The sequence below is a fragment of the Meles meles genome, chromosome 1 (genome assembly GCF_922984935.1).
Source record: "Meles meles chromosome 1, mMelMel3.1 paternal haplotype, whole genome shotgun sequence".
In the NCBI taxonomy this organism is placed as follows: domain Eukaryota; kingdom Metazoa; phylum Chordata; class Mammalia; order Carnivora; family Mustelidae; genus Meles; species Meles meles.
Window position 1 is genome coordinate 105,737,800 of NC_060066.1, and position 20,334 is coordinate 105,758,133.

Sequence of the window (20,334 nt, forward strand, 5' to 3'; positions counted from 1 at the left end):
ACAATTGTGAATATCTATGCCCCCAATATGGGAGCACCCAATTACATAAGAAAACTATTAATCTAGATAAAGAGTCATATTGATATGAATACATTGATACGGAGATCTTAATATGCCTCTCTCAGAAAGAGACAGGTCATAGAAGCAGAAAATTAATAAAGAAATAAGAACATTGAATGAAACATTGGACCAGATGGACCTCATAGACGTATACAGAACATTCCACCCTAAAACAACAGAATACTCATTCTTCTCAAGTGCACATGGAACCTTCTCCAGAATAGACCACATACTGGGTCACAAAGCAGGACTCAACCGATACCAAAAGACTGACATTATTCCCTGCATATTCTCCGATCACAATGCTTTGAAACTGGAACTCAATCACAAGGAAAAGTTCAGAAGCAACTCAAACACCTGGAAGCTAAAGACCACCTTGCTTATGAATGCTTGGATCAACCAGGAGATCAAAGATGAACTTAAACAATTCATGGAAACCAATGAGAATGAAGACACTTCTGTCCAAAACCTATGGGATACAGTAAAGGCGGTTCTAAGGGGGAAATACATAGCCATCCAAGCCTCCCTCAAAAACATTGAAAAATCCAGAATATACCAGCTGTCTCTACACCTTAAGGAACTGGAGAATCAACAACAAATCAAACCACTCCACACCCAGTAGGGAAATATTCAAGATTAGAGCAGAGATCAATGAGGTAGAAACCAGAGATACAGTAGAACATATCAATGAAACTAGAAGCTGGTTTTTTGAAAGAATCAAGAAGATCGATAATCCATTGGCCACACTAATCCAAAAGAAAAGAGAGAAAGCCCAAATTAATAAAATTGTGAATGAAAAGGGAGAGATCACAACTAACACCAAGGAAATAGAAATAATCATCAGAAATTATTACCAACAGTTATATGCCAATAAGCTAAGCAACCTAGATGAAATGGATGCATTCCTGGAAAACTATAAACTCCCAAAATTGAACCAGGAAGAAACTGACAACCTGAATAGACCGATATCTAGTAATGAGATTGAAGCAGTGATCAAAAACCTTCCAAAAAACAAGAGCCCAGGACCTGAGGGATTCCCTGGGGAATTCTACCAAACTTTCAAAGAAGAAATAACACCAATTCTCCTGAAGCTGTTCCAAACAATTGAAGCAGAAGGAAAACTTCCAGACTCTTTTTATGAAGCCAGCATTACCCTGATCCCCAAACCAGGCAAAGACCCTACCAAAAAGGAGAATTTCAGACCAATATCACTGATGAATATGGATGCTAAGATTCTCAACAAGATCCTAGCAAACAGGATCCAGCAGCACACTAAAAAGATTATCCACCATGACCAGGTGGGATTCATCCCTGGGTTGCAAGGTTGGTTCAACATTCGCAAATCAATCAATGTGATAGAACAAATCAATAAGAGAAGACAGAAGAACCACATGGTCCTCTCAATTGATGCAGAAAAAGCATTTGACAAAATCCAGCATCCGTTCCTGATGAAAACGCTTCAAAGTATAGGTATAATGGGAACATTCCTGAACTTCATAAAATCTATCTATGAAAGACTCACAGCAAATATCATCCTCAATGGGAAAAAGGTCACAGCCTTCCCGTTGAGATCAGGAACACGACAAGGATGCCCACTCTCACCACTCTTGTTCAACATAGTATTAGAAGTTCTAGCAACGGCAATCAGACAACAAAGAGAAATAAAAGGTATCCAAATTGGCAAGGAAGAAGTCAAACTCTCTCTCTTCACAGATGACATAATTCTTTATATGGAAAACCCCAAAGACTCCACCCCCAAACTACTAGAACTCATACGGCAATTCAGTAACGTGGCAGGATACAAAGTCAATGTACAGAAATCAGTGGCTTTCTTATACACTAACAATGAAAATACAGAAAGGGAAATTAGAGAATCGATTCCATTTACTATAGCACCAAGAACCATAAGATATCTGGGAATAAACCTAACCAAAGAGGTAAAGGACCTATACTCAAGGAACTACAGAACACTCATGAAAGAAACTGAAGAAGACACAAAAAGATGGAAGACTGTTCCATGATCTTGGATTGAAAGAATAAGCATTGTTAAATGTCTATACTGCCTAGAGCAATCTATACTTTTAATGCCATTCCGATCAAAATTCCACCGGTACTTTTCAAAGAGCTGGAGCAAATAATCCTAAAACTTGTATGGAATCAGAAGAGACCCCGAATTGCTAAGGAAATGTTGAAAAACAAAAACAAAACTGGCGGCATCACGTTACCCGATTTCAAGCTTTACTACAAAGCTGTGTTCACCAAGACAGCGTGGTACTGGCATAAAAACAGACACATAGACCAGTGGAACAGAGTAGAGAGCCCAGATATGGACCCTCAACTCTATGGTCAAATAATCTTCAACAAAACAGGAAAAAATATACAGTGGAAAAAAGACAGTCTCTTCAATAAATGGTGCTGGGAACACTGGACAGCGATATGGAGAAGAATGAAACTCGACCATTCTCTTACACCGTACACAAAGATAAACTCGAAATGGATAAAAGACCTCAACGTGAGACAGGAATCCATCAGAATCCTAGAGGAGAACATAGGCAGTAACCTCTTCGATATCAGCCACAGCAACTTCTTTCAAGATATGTCTCCAAAGGCCAAGGAAACAAAAGCAAAAATGAACTTTTGGGACTTCATCAAGATCAAAAGCTTCTGCACAGCAAAGGAAACAGTCAACAAAACAAAGCGGCAACCCATGGAATGGGAGATGATATTTGCAAATGACAGCACAGACAAAAGGTTGATATCCAGGATCTATAAAGAACTCCTCAAACTCAACACACACAAAACAGATAATCATATCAAAAAATGGGCAGAAGATATGAACAGACACTTCTCCAATGAAGACATACAAATGGCTAGCTATCAGACACATGAAAAAATGTTCATCATCACTAGCCATCAGGGAGATTCAAATTAAAACTACATTGACATACCACCTGACACCAGTTAGAATGGCCAAAATTAGCAAGACAGGAAACAACGTGTGTTGGAGAGGATGTGGGGAAAGGGGAACCCTCTTCCACTGTTGGTGGGAATGCAAGTTGGTGCAGCCACTTTGGAGAACAATGCGGAGATTCCTCAAGAAATTAAAAATAGAGCTTCCCTATGACCCTGCAATTGCACTGCTGGGTATTTACCCCAAAGATACAGATGTAGTGAAAAGAAGGGCCATCTGTACCCCAATGTTTATTGCAGCAATGGCCACGGTCGCCAAACTGTGGAAAGAACCAAGATGCCCTTCAACAGACGAATGGATAAGGAAGATGTGGTACATATACACGATGGAGTATTATGCCTCCATCAGAATGGATGAATACCCAACTTTTGTAGCAACATGGACGGGACTGGAAGAGATTATGCTGAGCGAAATAAATCAAGCAGAGAGAGTCAAGTATCATATGATCTCACTTATTTGTGGAGCATAACAAAGAACACGGTGGACATGGGGAGATGGAGAGGAGAGGGAGTTGAGGGAAACTGGAAGGGGAGATGAACCATGAGAGGCTATGGACTCTGAAAAACAACCAGAGGATTCTGAAGGGGTGGGGGGGGGAGGTTGAGGAACCAGGTGGTGGGTAATAGGGAGGGCACATACTGCAGGGAGCACTGGGTGTGGTGCAAAAACAATGAACACTGTTAAGTTGAAAATAAAGAAATTAAAAAAAAAAAAAGAAATATGATGTTCTTTTATTCAGTTAACATTTATTGAGTGCCCAGTGCCTGCAGACACTCTGTTAGGCTTCAGGGATACAAGATGAGCAAGAAAGACCCTGCTCTCCATTGGCTCAGGCTGTGGTGAGAGAAACTCTCCCAAAAATCTGATAACATGAAAGTGTGAGCCCAAGTTTAGATACTGGCTAGCATGGACTTCAACCTTACTTTTCAGCCTTCCCCTCCACTTCCCCATGTTCTCTTCACATTCAACAGACCCTGCACATTTCTACCACCATAACTGTATCAATGGCACTCTTTGCTGGAAATCACCTCTCCACTCCCTTCAGTCTCTCCTACTCTGCCACAGATCAATGCTCTTCTATTCCCTGAAATATCCCCCCAATACCTCCACACATACCTCTTTGTGTGAAACCATCATGTCTCCAGTATATTCTACTCCTTCAGTTAGAACAATAGCAGAAGGAGACATGTCCCTAATCGTCTCATCACCTCAGTGCACAGTGCTCCCCCCACGGAGGTACTCATTAAAATGACTACTGAATGAATATGTAAATTACTTATCATACTAATCATCATATTATTAATCATTAGTATGATAGGTAACTACTTATCATACTAATCATCTGGTTCACAGATGCTAATGATATCTAAAGTAAATCAGACAGCAGGAGTAAGTTTAAGGGGAAATTCAGTATACTACATTTCAATTTTATCCATCAAATGTAACACAGCTCCCTTTACACTGTTGGTATCATGTATATGTCTCTCTCCAGTGTTTACTCAGCCACAGAGAAGGCACTTAAAACGGCAGTTTCATTGGCCTTCTCACCCAGCCATCTTTTTTTTTTTTAAATTTTCTAGTGACAAAACATACCCCCATTACCACAGTTTTAGGCATCCCACCTGGTCACAGTCAGTCACAAGACATCAGCCTGGGGCCACAGTGACTGACTCATCCACGGATGCCATAGGACACAAGCTGAATCAGTGAGAGGGCCTCTCCAGGACTTTTTCTAATTGAGGCTACTGGAAAGATTCTCTTCTTCCCAACTTGGTCAAGGATGTGACCCCAAAGCAGTCAGCAGCCTTCTCCTATACCATATGAAGAAACCTGAGAAAGTGAGAAGAGGTACAAGCTGTGCTCCAGGTTATAGGCTAGATTATTTGAGCAACCCAGGTGCCCAGCTGCTGTGAGCTGCAAATCTACCCATCAGTCTTTTGTAATTTTGTCCAGTTTAAGCTAGGCTTCAATCACTAGCTACTGAGTTGAATTATAGCACTCAGTTTATGTTTCTCCCAAACTGAAGTGATTCACTGAGCATTCTGAAGGTATACAGCTAAAAAAGTTTTCCCCCTTCAATGACCTTAGGTTCTAAGAATATGCATTAGAGTGGAGGAAAAAGTAGGCTGAGACTGGGTTGATAGACTCAAAAATAAATTAATGAGAGACTGTTTACTGGTGAAAGCTGGTTTTGACTCACATGAGGGAAAAAATGTACTTTGGTGATGGCTATCAACAGGTCCTAGATTTTCCACGGTAGTCCTGCTTCCAAATATCCTGATTTATTACCCTCCCAGAGCACAGAAACATCAAGGCAATTTCACAACCAGCACACAAGTCTTTATAGACCACATGTTCAGGCTGTGCTGTCAGAATGCTGTCAAGTGATCTGTGCTACTTGTTGGCCACATTAACACTGGGCCAGATTATTTATCTTCTCAAGACACAGTTTCTGCATCTGTAAAATGGAGATAACATACTAACCTCAAGACTATTACGAAGACTAAATTGCTACTAATAACAATCGTAGGTAATAATAGTACTGTGAGTACAATTACACAAGGTAGAATAGGTAATTAATATTCACAGGTTAAAACAGGAATGTGCTTTATTTTTATAAAGATGCTTTATTTTCACATGCTGTGATTCACAAAAACCCTGCTTTAATCCAATGACTTACTTCAATATCTCAAACCATAAAAAGAAAAAGAAGCTTCCTGATTAGAACTCTGTGGCCTCTCCAAGTTTAAGGAAGATAAAGGAATTAAATGAAAAACTCAGTGGAGCAGGCCAGTCTATTTCTAGAGTCAACATCACTATTCCATAAGCTATAGCCCTGCGACTAATACACTTGCCTTATTTTTCTCCTAGGCTGGTCAGGCAATTGCAGGTCTTCAATACCAATTAAGAAAGCCCCACTCCCCTGATATGAAGATATAAGTGAATAAGAAAAGTATTAGAACAATCTGAGGGAAAAAAAATCTGTAAGTAAAATGAGTGTTCATAAGGCATAGTGAAATTTTTGAAAACTGCCTGTAAGTTTCATGATAACTTTGTCCATATATTGTTTCCTGCCAGGCTGTCTTTTTAGTATCTTCAGTCTGACCAGATGGGCCCCTCAAAACCTGGCTCAAGGATTACTTTCTTCAGGAATCTTCAGGAACCTTATAGCCCTCAGTGATCCTCCTTGAAATTATTCCTTTGGGAATTATTACATACTACTTCCTATCAAACTTTGTTACCACACAGAATGTTATTTTCATATGTTATGTTTATGTCTTCTATCTACCTAAAATCAGGACTTCATTTATAATTTGTGTTCTATATATGACAAGTTCTAAAAGAACTATCTTCTAGAACGTGCTGGTTTATCCATTATTTGCTGAATATATACTTGCAATACATGCTAAATAAGTCCAGAGGCTACCTCAATCATTGCTCCATTTAAGGATGTCCATGTCTATACTAAAACCTTGATTATCTTTTCCATTCATAGAAGACTTTCAGAAAGGAACCCCATAACCATTCCAAATGGTTTTAAAATGTTCAGTCAAAAAAGCCTTGAATCAGGTACCAGTTTAAATTCATTTCTTCTTTTGTCATCAGAGAAAATAAAGCAAAAACCTAGTTGCCATATTGTGTATAGCCTTCATATACTTTCAAATTAAAGATTACTATGGCCTAAATTGTAAATGCCAGAAATATGCCAATTATGCTTGGACTCACAGTAAAATAATTACCTGCTTTTGGTATTTTAAAACACCAAAACTAATTAAACAACCCAGACTCATTTACCATCGATATTCTAAAAAACTCTGAATCTACAACCCTAACATCTGGCAATCTGGCCCTCCTGTTTTCATTTGCCTGATCTGAACTTCTTAATGTTAACGTTGGAAATACGGTGATGTGTTTTATTTTCAACATTTGAAAAGAAATGCAATGCAGACTTATTTTCCATTCACTCTGTATACCAGATCAGAATACCATTTGTCTGAAACTTTTTTTTTTTTTCTGAAATGGAAAATTCCTATGCTAGAAACCAATTTCCTATGCCAGGCTGCCTCCATCATCCTCTCCCTCCCCTATCCCTGACACACTTGATATGACTCTTTATCCAAGGATTTATTTTTTTTTTAAGACTTTATTTATTTATTTGAGGCAGGGAGGGGCATAAGGAGAAGGAAGAAGCAAACTCTCCTGCTGAGCAGGGAGCCTGACAGGGGTTCAATCCCAGGTCTGGATTATGAACTGAGTCAAAGGCAGATGCTTAATGGACTAACCCACCTAGGCACCCCTAAACCAAGGATTTAAAAGACAAAAATAATGACAACTGCTAATATATCACAGTCTGGGTCCAGTTTTATTTTATTAATCACTCCCCACTCAAAAGCAGAATTCCCTGCCTCCTCACTGTTAGCAAGTTGAGGCACAACAACCAATACACTCAGACTTTGATAGATTTAAGCTTATACAAAGGTAGGATTTCATCAAAATCCCTGGAAAGGCTCTAAATTCAAGTCTCTGTTCCTCATTCCCTCAAAGTCCTCTAGCAGAATCTCTGCCATATGGTTAATACTAACCTTCTTACTTTTCAAAACAGGAAGTCTGAATAAAATACAACAGACTTTAACTTAAAAACAATCACTTAAAAAGGTGCTAGCCAGTCTCTCAATTAAGTCTCTTACCTAATTTAAAGTACCTCATACATAATTCTGTAATCACACACTACTAAAGCACAAGCTCCAATGAAAACAGGCACAATTATTTAGCTGGACTGAATGTTTATATCCCCTCAATAATTTATATGTTGAAACCTAACCCCTACTGTGATAATGTTTGAAGATAAGGACTTTGGGAGGTGATTTAGTGATGAGAATGGAGCCCTCATGAATGGGATTAATACCCTTAATAAACAGGACCCAGAGAGATCCCCTCTTCTGTTTATTCCACTATGTGTGGCTGCCTATGACCTCGGAAGCAGGCCTTCACCAGACACAACGTGCCATTGCCTTCATCCTGAACATCCCAGGCTCCAGAACTGAAATAAATATGTTGTTTATAGATACTCAGCCTATGGTATTTTTTACAGGCAGCCTTAATAGACTAAGACAATTTAGTAGGTACCAGACACTAATAGCAAATGTCATATCTATTACCTCATAAAGATTCTAGATGATGAAGTAGACTGAAATGAATAGTACCAATCCTTTGTTATAGATAGAACTAAGTGTTGAAGAGATTATCTAAAATCACACATCTATAAATGACAAAGCCAGGATAAGAATCTAGATAGTCGGGGCGCCTGGGTGGCTCAGTGGGTTAAAGCCTCTGCCTTCAGCTCAGGTCATGATCCCAGGGTCCTGGGATCCAGCCCTGCATCGGGTTCTCTGCTCAGCAGGGAGCCTGCTTCCTCCTCTCTCTCTGCCTGCTTCTCTGCCTACTTGTGATCTCTGTCTATCAAATAAATAAAATCTTTAAAAAAAAAAAATCTAGATAGTCTTGGGGCACCTGGGTGGCTCAGTTGGTTAAGCTACTGCCTTCAGCTCAGGTCACGATCCCAGAGTCCTGGGATCGAGTCCCGCATCGAGCTCCCAGCTCCACGGGGAGTCTGCTTCTCCCTCTGACCTTCTCGCCTCTCATGCTCTTTCTCACTGTCTCTCTCTCAAATATATCTTTAAAAAAAAATCTAGGCTAGTCTAAGCCCAAGGACCATAGTCCTAAGAGGACCACATCTTTCTGCAAATGAGAAAAAGATCTTCCTTCTCAAGTCACTATACTTCCAACTACTAGAAAATGATCTATAATATATTTTGTTAGGAAAGATATTTTTTATTTATTATTTATTATCATCTGCTGGAAGAATAAGCTAATAAATACACATTTTTCAGGACATATTTATGAATGGGGTCGATAAGGGCACTGCAGGTCTCAACCTGCCCTACTAAATACAGCTGTTCTGGTGGTTAAAAGCAAATGGAATTTCAAATATTTTTATTATTATTGAAAACTAAATTCAATGAACTAGAATTTATAATAGTTTAAGCACAGAAGACACAGAGATAAATCATGAACTCTGTCCTCAAGAAATAAATATGATCAATGGGTATGTTGAGTATCAAGGCAGTATCAAGGATAGAAAGATTAATTCTAAAATTAATTCTAAAAATCCTTTAACTTCTCTCATTCAAGCGTTAAGCGTTAGGACAGGAATCACATACTTCAAAATGGGGACACTGAATGTGCATCAGTGAGACACATTTGTGAAGTGAAAAAGAGGATTTCTGTTTGTTAAAAATGTGGGCTCTCAAAGTGTGAAAAGAAAGACAACCATGAGTAAAAGACTTCTTAAAGACTTCTTAGGAAACAATTGAGAAGGCAAATGTATAATAAAGAATTTGACCTTACTCAAATGAGGTCTGGCCTTTCCTGTTGGCTTCTGGGAAATAATCCCTAAAACCCTGAAATATTATGGCTGATAGGATATCTTTCTTTGCCTAATGACCTTAGTTACACTGGACTAACAGTGTGATTTAGGGTGGGGGCTAGCCATACCCTATAGTGTTAGCATGGGGACTCGTGACACCAAAAAGACAATGTAAACTATAATGGGGGCTCTGGGTCACACATGGAAGGAGTAGAAATGAAAGATGGAGATCAGCTATGTGGGCAATCAATCATGCCCACAAAATGGTGTCTTAGTCTATTCAGGCTGCTCTAACAAATACCATAAACTACATGCCTTATAAACAACAAAACACTTATTTCTCATAATTCTGGAGGACAGAAGGTCCAAGATCAAGGCAGCAGCAGATTCAATGTCAGGTGCTGGTGATATCTAATGAAGGCTCACTTCATAATTGATACTATCTTCTGGCTCCATCCTCATAACCCAAACACTTCCAAAAGGGATCGTGTCCAAACACTAACATATTGGGGATGAGTTTTTACCAATAAATGGGGTGGGACACAAATAATCACTCAACATCAAAGCCCCCAGTAGAAACACCAAGGCTCAGGTGAGCTTCCTTGATATTATGACACCGTACGTACCAGAAAATTAACCATTCTGACTCCAGAGAAAACGAGAAAAGTTCCAATGTCTGAGACCTTTACTGGATTCTGCACTACGTGCTTCTTTCCTTGGCTTATTTTAATCTCTATCCTTTCCTTATAATAAACTGTAACCATGGGTATAATAGCTCCCAGCAAGTTCTGTGAGACTTTTTATAGTGAATTATTAAGCTTGAGGTTGGCTTTGGGGACTCTGGGAGTCTGAAGTTGGTGTCAGAGGTGAAAGTGATCTTACCTGGAATAATACCTCTAGCTGGGCTACTGGCTAAAACTCTTAACTCCTTACAAGAGAGATAGTAAACTAAGTAAGAGGAGGTGTACATCACAGTTCAAGACAGAAGCCACAAATGAGACTATTATAAAGAAGAGGTGAAGAATGACTAATTAGGTAAAAGTTTAGATTTAAGAATAATTTTGGGGGTATGCCTGGGTGGCTCAGTAGGTTAAGCATCTGCCTTTTAGCTCAGGTCACAATTCTGGGTTTCTGGGATAGACTCCAGAGTCAATCTCCCTGCTCAGTGGGGAACCTGCTTCTCCTTCTGCCTGCAGCTCCCCCTGCTTGTGTACACTCACTTGTTCTCTCCCTCTCTCTCTGACAAATAAATAAATAAAACCTTAAATAAAACCTTAAATAAAAAAAGAGAAAGAATTTTCACTTTTAAATATTAGGAAGTAACGTAGAATATATATCCAAACCTGAGGAGCTATGTTTGAAAAAATAGCCAGAGTGTAAAAGGGGAATGTTAAGAATTCTAAAAAAAAATGGCAAAAGAAATCAGAGTTGAACTGGAAAAACAAATTGTACCCTCCAGGTACCAAAAAAAAGGGGGAAATAAAACAAAAATATATTGGAATTTTAATATGTACATGTGAGCATATACATATAAACATAACATATAACCCTGAAGTAGGTTCTGGCACTCTGACCATTTAGTGGACTGTAAAAGTATTAATAATATTAAAGAAACAAAACAAGTGAAATACTAAGATGACTTGAGGTCACTGTCTTCAAAAAGTTCCTAAATCCTTGAGAGATAATGGCAAAAGTGGCCATAAAGCAAACTAAGTCCCTGGTGCCCTATCACAAAAAGAAATAGTAGAATTGAAAGAGCCTAGTATAAACAAAGAGAAGTGAAAGTTTGAGACAAAGGACTTATCTATTGTATACTGGAGCAAATTACTTAACACCTGAACAAGTGATTGGCTGTTATACTGGACATCTTTTTAAGAATCTCTTCCAGCATAGATTTTATAATTCTAAGAATAATGGCTGGTAAGTAGCTATTAAACAAAATGTCCAAGGAATAAAATATTTGAATCTCCATATCCTCACATGTAAAATGCAGGCATTTAACAGCATGACCTCAAACATTCCATCAAGCACTAAAATCCCATAATTCAAGTGACTTTAACCTCAAAAAGAGAAATAGTTTCCCAACAAACAAAAACTAATGGAGTTCATGATCACTAAATCAGTCTTGCAAGAAATATTAAAGAGGGAACTCTTTAGTGACAAAGACAGAAAGGATCAGAGAAAATCTTCAGAAACAATATAACTAATAACACAGTACTACATACATATCTATCAATAATTACCCTGAATGCAAATGAACTGAATCAATCAAAAGACACAGGGTAACAGAATGGATTTTTTAAAAAAAAGACCTATCGGGCGCCTAGGTGGCTCAGTGGTAAAGCCTCTGCCTTTGGCTCAGGTCATGATCTCAGGGTTCTGGGATCAAGTCCCACATGGGGCTCTCTGCTTGACAGGAAGCCTGCTTCCTCCTCTCTCTCTGTGCCTACCTCTCAGTCTACTTGTGATCTTTCTCTGTCAAATAAATAAATAAAATTTAAGAAAAAAAAAAATGACCTATGTATATGCTGCAAAAGACTAATTTTAGTCCTAAAGGCATGTGCGGATTGAACAAAAGGGATGGAGAAACTTTTATCATGCAAATGAATGTCAAAAGAATACCAGAGCAGCCATATTTATATCAGACGAACTAGACTTTAAAATACTGTTAACAGGTGTGCCTTCGCCTCTTCTTGCACTCTCATGATAATGGCAGGTGCCATCTGCTGACGTGAATGCAAAATTACGGCTACCGGTACAGGGAATGTCTCCCTGCCTGTCCCACTTCCTCTTGCCACCAGTACTCGAGCTCACCAGCATGTCCATGGTGCCACACAATCGCTCATAAAGCAGTTGGCCCTGGCGGGGATGGGCTGGGGGATGTCAACCAGTTCAGCAAGAAGTATATCCAACAGACCAAGCCTCTCACTATGGAGTACACCATTAACCTGTACTCTTACAAACTATACTTGGGTACAAAAGAGACCCTCTATGAGGACAACTCTGTTGCAGTCAGATTTCAGCACATGAGGGAGGAATCTGATAAAATTGGAATGAGAAGGACTGTAGAAGGGGGTCTGATTGTACATGAGCACCAGCTACTGCATGGGTTACTGCTACAGCTGTGGACAGCTTTCTTCAAATTACCTGGTGGTTAATCCAGAAGATGAAGTTGAAGGCCTGAAACACTTAATGAAGAGAAACTGGGTCATTAGGATGGAGTCCTACAAGACTGGGTCATTGATGACTGCATTGGTAACTGCTAGAGACAAAATTCTTAACCTCCTCGGTATCCATATATTCCTGCAGATGTTACAAATTGTAAGCAACATAGTAAGTTGTTTCCAGTCCAATATCCAGAGAAAGCCTTGTTTGCAGTTCCTAAAAATTATTAGCTTGTAGATGCACCATTTTGAACTGTATAACAATGCACTAGGATATGAACCCATCATTTCTATTCTTCCTCAGTTTCTAGGCAGGTTCAATTTTAAAGTTTTTTTTTTTTTTTTAATTTATTTGACAGAGATCACAAGTAGGCAGAGAAGCAGGCAGAGAGGAGGAAGCAGGCTCCCTGCTGAGCAGAGAGCCCGATGCAGGGCTCAATCCCAGGAACCTGGGATCATGACCCCAGCCGAAGGCAGAGGCTTTAACCCATTGAGTCACCCAGGCACCCCAAGGCAGGTTCAATTTTATATACAAGTGAATTCCTGCACAGTGGAGAAGTGAAAGAAGCCACTTCTGTGAGCACAGCTACACACAGTGTAGAATAAACATAGTAAAAATTGCCTTGTTTGTTTTTCTCTTTCACAATCACTAAGTTGCTACCTACTTTCTTTTGTTTGAATAGTAAAGTTAACATGAAGAATTGGATAGTGGTGTAAACAAATCTGATAATGTTTAATTTACATTAGATTCCACTCATACTTATTTGTAAAACATTAAATACGAACTTCTTCCTGTTTGTATTTATTTTCCGAGTTGCTCAGGGAGAGACTGTTCCACTTCCTGGAGAGCATTTGGAGGAGCATATATGCCCTCTCCAGTGACAAAGGGACAGCCAGTGAGCCACTGAGTAGAACTCAGAATGGGGTCAGAGGGGCGTGCAGAAGGTAGAAAAACTTTTAACTTTATGGTGGGAACCACAAAATACTTACTCTGTGTGCCCGATGATCAGCAGCTTTTCTAGGATGGAAAGAGCAGAGCCCAGAGATTTTAATGATCGCAGGTAAACTGGTGGCCACATTTTGCTGTCTGCCACACTAGATTCAAGCATCTACGATGGCTTCCCTGGGACAAAGGGGAGTAGCGGACTGAGTCGAGTGCAGATGAGCGATAACTTGGCTTCGGCTTCTCATTTGGGCATCACAATAAACTCTGGCCTCTGGAGGTATACTGTGCAATGGCTTTTAGGGGACCGGATGGTGCTGTAGAAGCCTCCCAACCAGGGGGAATGGGAGTGAGCACACATATTACCTGGCCCTTTAAAACTTGGAAATTTGAATCCCAGCCACTGGCCAGAGGTAAATACAGGAGATCTGTGGCTCTGGGCATGCCATGAACCTGGACACAGACAGGTTAGGGCAGGGAACTAATGAGGGCCTGGGTCATAGGAGATTGTTCAAGAGGGCCTCCTGAAGGACATGGGGATATGGAGAGGAGAGGGAGTTGAGGGAAACTGGAAGGGGAGATGAACCATGAGAGACTATGGACTCTGAAAAACAACCAGAGGGTTTTGAAGGGGCAGGGGTGGGGAGGTTGAGGAACCAGGTGGTGGGTAATAGGGAGGGCACATATTGCATGGAGCACTGGGTGTGGTGCAAAAACAATGAACACTGTTACACTGAAAATAAACAAATAAACAAAAAGAAAAAAAAAAAAGAGGGCCTCCTGAGCAGTGGTTGCCAGGAGTTCTGCTCCACAGGGACAGGAGGGTGGCGTGACACCATAATCTACTTCTTCCAACACCCCTCCTTCATCTCACCCACTAGCACAGATTATAGAGAGAAACAGAACTCCTCCAGTGAAGGTTTGAGTCCCCTACACTAACCTCCCACCCCAACCTGACAGAAGCATCTTTTTTTTTTTTAAAGATTTTTATTTATTTATTTGAAAGACAGAGATCACAAGTAGGCAGAGAGGCAGGCAGAGAGAGAGGAGGAAGCAGGCTCCCCGCTGAGCAGAGAGCCCGATGTGGGGCTCGATCCCAGGACCCTGGGATCATGACCTGAGCCGAAGGCAGAGGTTTAACCCACTGAGCCACCCAGGCGCCCCGAAGCATTTTTTTTTTAAATTTTTTATTTTTTATTAACATATAATGTATTATTAGCCCAAGGAGTACAGGTCTGTGAATCGACAGGTTTACACACTTCACAGCACTTACCATAGCACATACCTTCCCCAATGTCCATAACCCAACCACCCTCTCCCTACCTTCCTCCCCCCGGCAACCCTCAGTTTGTTTTGACAGGAGCATCTTTATGATGGCAAGTCAGCTTGTGAACCAGCAAAGCAGAACTCTCCCTCAGAAAACCAACACAAATCCCTACATTTATAAAGAAAGATTTGAAACATCAGTTTCCAGATTAACTTCACAAACAAATCAAAAGCATAGCTACTTAAAGAACAAACACTCCCCACTACAAGCAAGGAGGAATTCTATAGAGGAAGGACCAGTGGGAAAGAGCAGAAAAAACACAACAGCACAGAATACACAGCATACAGCAGAATACATCCTAAAGATATTGTGGTTATTCTTGATATTATTATTACTGTTTTTGCTCTTTTTCTTTTTCTTTCTTTTTTCTTTCTCCTTCATTACTCCTTTCTTTTCTGGACTAAGCGACTAGAAAGAGAAATTCACAGCATAGGAAAAAAACTAGAGGTAGTATGCTCTGCACAGATTGATTCAATATGGATAAAAGTAAGATGCTAAAACTAGAATTCAAAACAACGATCATAAAGATAATACCTGGGTTTGAAAAAAACATAAAGGCACTAGAGAATCCCTTATTGCACAAATAAAATAACTAAAATCTAATCAGACAGAAATTAAAAATGCTATTACTGAGGTAGTAAAAAATAGAGGCTCTAACTGCTGGGGTTTTCAAAGCAGAAGACAGAGTGATATAGAAGACAAAATGATGAAATGTAAGGAAGCTGAGAAAAAGAGAAAAATATCTACTAGATCATGAGGGGAGACCTTGAGAAATCAATCATACCATAAATTATAATAATATTTGAATAATGGGGTTCCATAAAGTGAGGAAAGAAGATGGGGCAGAAGGTTTATTTGAACAAATTATAGTTGATAAATTCCCTAATCCAGGGAAGGAAACATGCATTCGAGTCCAGGAAGCACAAAGAATACCCCTCAAAATCAAAAATAGCTCAAAACACTAACATATAATAGTGAAACTTACAAATTTCAGAGATAGAAAATCCTAAAAGCAGCTAGAGTGAAGAGGTCCTTCCCTCCAAGATTAGACACATAAAGCTGATAGAGGATCTGTTCACAACAACATGGCAAACCAGAAAGGACTGGCATGATATATTCAGGGTACTAAATAAGAAAAATATGCAGCCACGAATACTTTATCCAGCAAGGATGTCATTCAAAATAGAAAGATAAAAAGCAATCAGAAACTAAAAGAATATGTGATCATTAACCCAGCCCTGCAAGAAATATTAAAGGGGATCCAACTAAGCAAAAAGGAATCCCAAAAGGTAACAAAGACCAGGAAGGAACAGAGACAATCTACAGAACCAGAGACTTAAGAGGTAATAACATGGCATTACAGTCATATCTTCCAATAATTACTGACTGTAAATAGACTGAATGCCCCAATGAAGACACAGGGTATCAGAATGGGTAAAAACACAAGACCAATCAATATGCTATCTACAAGAGACTCATTTTAGACCCTAAGACACCCAGATTGAAAGTAAGGGGGTAGAGAACCATTTATCATGCTAATGGACATCAAAAGAAAGCTGCAGTAGCAATTCTTATATCAGACAAACTAGATTTTAAACCAAAGAATGTAAAAAGAAATGAAGGACACTATATCATGAAAAAACAGTCTATCCAACAAGAAGATCTAACAACTATAAACATTTCTGGCCCTACCTCGGGATCAGTCAATTATATAAACCAATTAATAACAAAATTAAAGAAACACACTGATAATAATACAAGAAGAGTTGGGAATTTTAACAGCCCACTCACAGCAATGGACAGATTATCTAAGCACAAGATCAACAAAGAAACAAGGGCTTTGCATGACACACATGGCCAGATGGACTGCACAGATATATTCAAAGCATTTCACCCTAAAGCAACAGAGTATAAATTCTTCTCAAGTGCACACAGAACATTCTCCACAATAGATCACTTACTAGGTCACAAATCAGGTCTCAACTGGTACCAAAAGACTGGGATTATTACCTGCATGTTCTTGGACCACAATGGTTTAAAACCTGAAGTCAATGACAACAGAAAATTTGGAAGGAACACAAATACATGGAGCTTAAAGAGCATCCTACTGAAGAATGAACGGGTCAGGGCACCTGGGTGGCTCAGTGGGTGAAAGCCTCTGCCTTCGGCTCAGGTCATGATCTCAGGGTCCTGGGATCGAGTCCCGCCATCGGGCTCTCTGCTCGGCAGGGAGCTTGCTTCCTCCTCTCTCTCTGCCTGCCTCTCTGCCTATTTGTAATCTCTCTGTCAAATAAATAATAAATAAAAATCTTTAAAATTAAAAAAAAAAGGACTGAACAGGTCAAAGAGGAAATTAAAAAATTAAAAAAAAAATATTCAAGGAAACAAATGAAAATGAAAACACAACAGTTCAGATCCTTAGGGATACAGCAAATGCAGTCCCAAGGGGGAACTACATACCAACACAGGTCTTTCCCAAGAAATAAGAAAAGTCTCAAATACAATACGCAACCTAACCTTACACATAAACGAGCTGTAAAAGAACAGCAAATAAAGCTTAAACCCAGTAGGGGAAGTGAAATAATAAAGATTAGAGCAAAGATCAGTGAAACAGAAACCAAAAGAACAGTAGAACAGATCAGCAAAACAAGGAGCTAGTACACTGAAAGAATTAGTAAGATGGAAAGAAAATACCCTAGCCAGATGTATTAAAAGAAAAAGGGCCCAAAGAGATGAATGAAAGAGGAGCTATAACAACCAGCACAAAAGAAATAAACATTTGTAAGAACATACTATAAGCAACTATATGCCAACAAATCAGGCAATCTGGAAGAAATGGATGCATTCCTAGAAACATATAAACTACCAAAACTGAACCAGGAAGAAATACAAAATCTGAACAGATCCATATGCAGCAAGGAAATTGAAACAGTAATCAAAAAACTCTTAGCAAACAGGAATCCAGGACCAGATGACTTGTCAGGGGAATTTTACTAAACATTTAAAGAAGAATTACTACCTATTCTTCAGCTGTTTCAAAAAAAGAAGGAAAGAAAGAAAGAAAAAAAAAAAACTTCTAAACTCATTCTCTTGAGACCAGCATTACCTTGATTCCAAAACCAAACAAGGCCCCCCACCAAAAAGGAGAATTACAGACCAATATCCCTAATGAACAAGGATGCCAAAATTCTCACGAATATACCAGCCAATATGGTCCAACAGTCCATTAAAAGGATTATTGGGGTGCTTGGGTGGCTCAGTCAGTTAAACATCTGCTATTGGCTCAGGTCATAATCTCAGGGTTGTGGGATGGAGTCCCACATCAGGCTCTTTGCTTCTCCCTCTCATTTGCCCTCTATGTATCACTCTCTCGCTCTCTCTTTCATGTTAGTAAAAAAAAAAAAAAAAAAAAAGGATTATTTACCATGACCAAATGGGATTTATACCTGAGCTCCAAGTGGGATTCAACATTCGCAAATCAATCAATGTGATACATCACATCAGTAAGTAAAAGGACAAGAACCATATGATCTCAATTGATGCAGAAAAAGCATCTGACAAAATATAGCTATCCACAGTGCAGGGATAGAAGGAGCATATTTCAATATCATAAAAGCCATTTATGAAAAGCCTACAGCGAATATCATTCTCAATGGGAAAAACTGAGAACATCTCCTCTAAGGTCAGGAACACGAGAGGGATGTCCACTTTCACCACTGTTCTTCAACATAGTACTAGAAGCCCTAGCCTCAGCAATAAGACAACAAAAAGAAATAAAAGGCATCCAAATTGGCAAAGAAGTCAAACTCTCACACTTCACAGATGACATAATATTTTATGTGGAAAACTCAAAAGACTCCACCTAAAAATCACTAGAACTCATACAGGAATTCAGCAAAATGGCAGGACAGAAAATCAATGCACAGAAATCACTTGCATTTCTATACACTAGCAAGGAGACAAAAGAAAGGGAAATTAAGGAATCAATCCCATTTATAATTGCACCAAAAACCATAAGATACTTAGGAATAAACCTAACCAAAGAGGCAAAGGATCTACACTCCATAAACTATGGAACACTTATGAGAAAAATTGAAGAAGACACAAGAAACAGAAAAACATTCCATGCTCATGGACTGGAAGAACAAATATTGTTAAAATGTCTTTACTACCAAATCCAATCTACACATTCAATGCAATACCTATCAAAATACCATCAACTTTTTTCGTGGTGCTGGAACAACCTAAAATTTGTATGACAAGAAGAGACCCCAGATAGCTAGAGAAGTGTTCAAAAAGAAAACCAAAGCTGAGAGTATTGCAGTGCCAGACTTGATGGTTACGAAGTTGTAATCATCAAGACAGTACAGTACTGGCACAAAAACAGACACAAAGATCAAACAGAGAACACAGAAATGAATCCTCAACTCCATGATCAACTAATCTTTGACAAAGCAGGAAAAGAATATCCAGTGGAAAAAAAGACAGTCTCTTCAACAAATGGTGTTGGGAAACTGGAGAGCAAAATGCAGAAGAATGAAACTGAACCATTTTCTTATAGCACTCCTCCCAAAAATAAATTCAAAATAGATGAATGACCTAAATGCAAGACAGCAATCCATCAAAATCCTAGGGAAGAATACAGGCAGCAACCTCTTTATCTTTAGCCACAGCAACTTGCTGGACATGTCTCCAAAGGCAAAGGAGACAAAAGCAAAAATGAACAATTTGGATTTCATCAGGATAAAAAGCTTTTCCACAGCAAAGAAAACAGTCAACAAAACTAAAAGGCAATCTGGGATGCCTACGTGGCTCAGTTGTTAAAAGTCTCCCTTCAGCTTCGGGTCATGATCCCAAGGTCCTGGGATTGAGTCCCACATCGGGCTCCTTTGCAGGGAGGCTGCTTATCCCCATGCCGGCCCCTCCCCCTGCCTGTGTGCTCATGCACGCTTGCTCTCTCTCTCTCAAAAATAAATAATAAAATCTTCACCAAAACAAAACAAACAAACAAAAAACTAAAAGAACTAAAAGGCAACCTATGGAATGGGAGAAGATATTTGCAAATGCCTTATCAGATAAAGAGTTAGTATCCAAGATCTATAAAGAACTTATGAAACTCTACACCCAAAGAAAACAAACAATCCAGTCAGGAAATGGGCAGAAAACATGAACAGACATTTCTCCAAAGAAGACAACCTAATGGTCAACAGACACATGAAAAAGTTCTCCACGTCACTCGGCAAAAGGGAACTACAAATCAAGACCACAACAAGATTACACCTCACATCAGCCAGAATGGCTAAAATTAACAAGTCAGGAAAAAGCAAATGTTGGTGAGGATACAGAGAAAGGGGAACCCTCATACATTAATGGTGGGAATGCAAGCTGGTACAGCCATTCTGGAAAAAAGCATGGTGGTTCCTCAAAAAGTTAAAAACAGAG

The 20,334-nt window shown here is 39.3% G+C and overlaps 1 protein-coding gene and 1 pseudogene across 4 annotated transcripts in view; one reads left to right on the forward strand and one right to left on the reverse strand.

Moving 5' to 3' along the window:
* Nucleotides 1-20,334, reverse strand: part of SPIDR (scaffold protein involved in DNA repair) — a 600,140-nt gene that overhangs the window by 508,328 nt on the left and 71,478 nt on the right. The window lies entirely within an intron of this gene.
* On the forward strand, nucleotides 12,277-13,228 carry LOC123946713 (annotated as a pseudogene).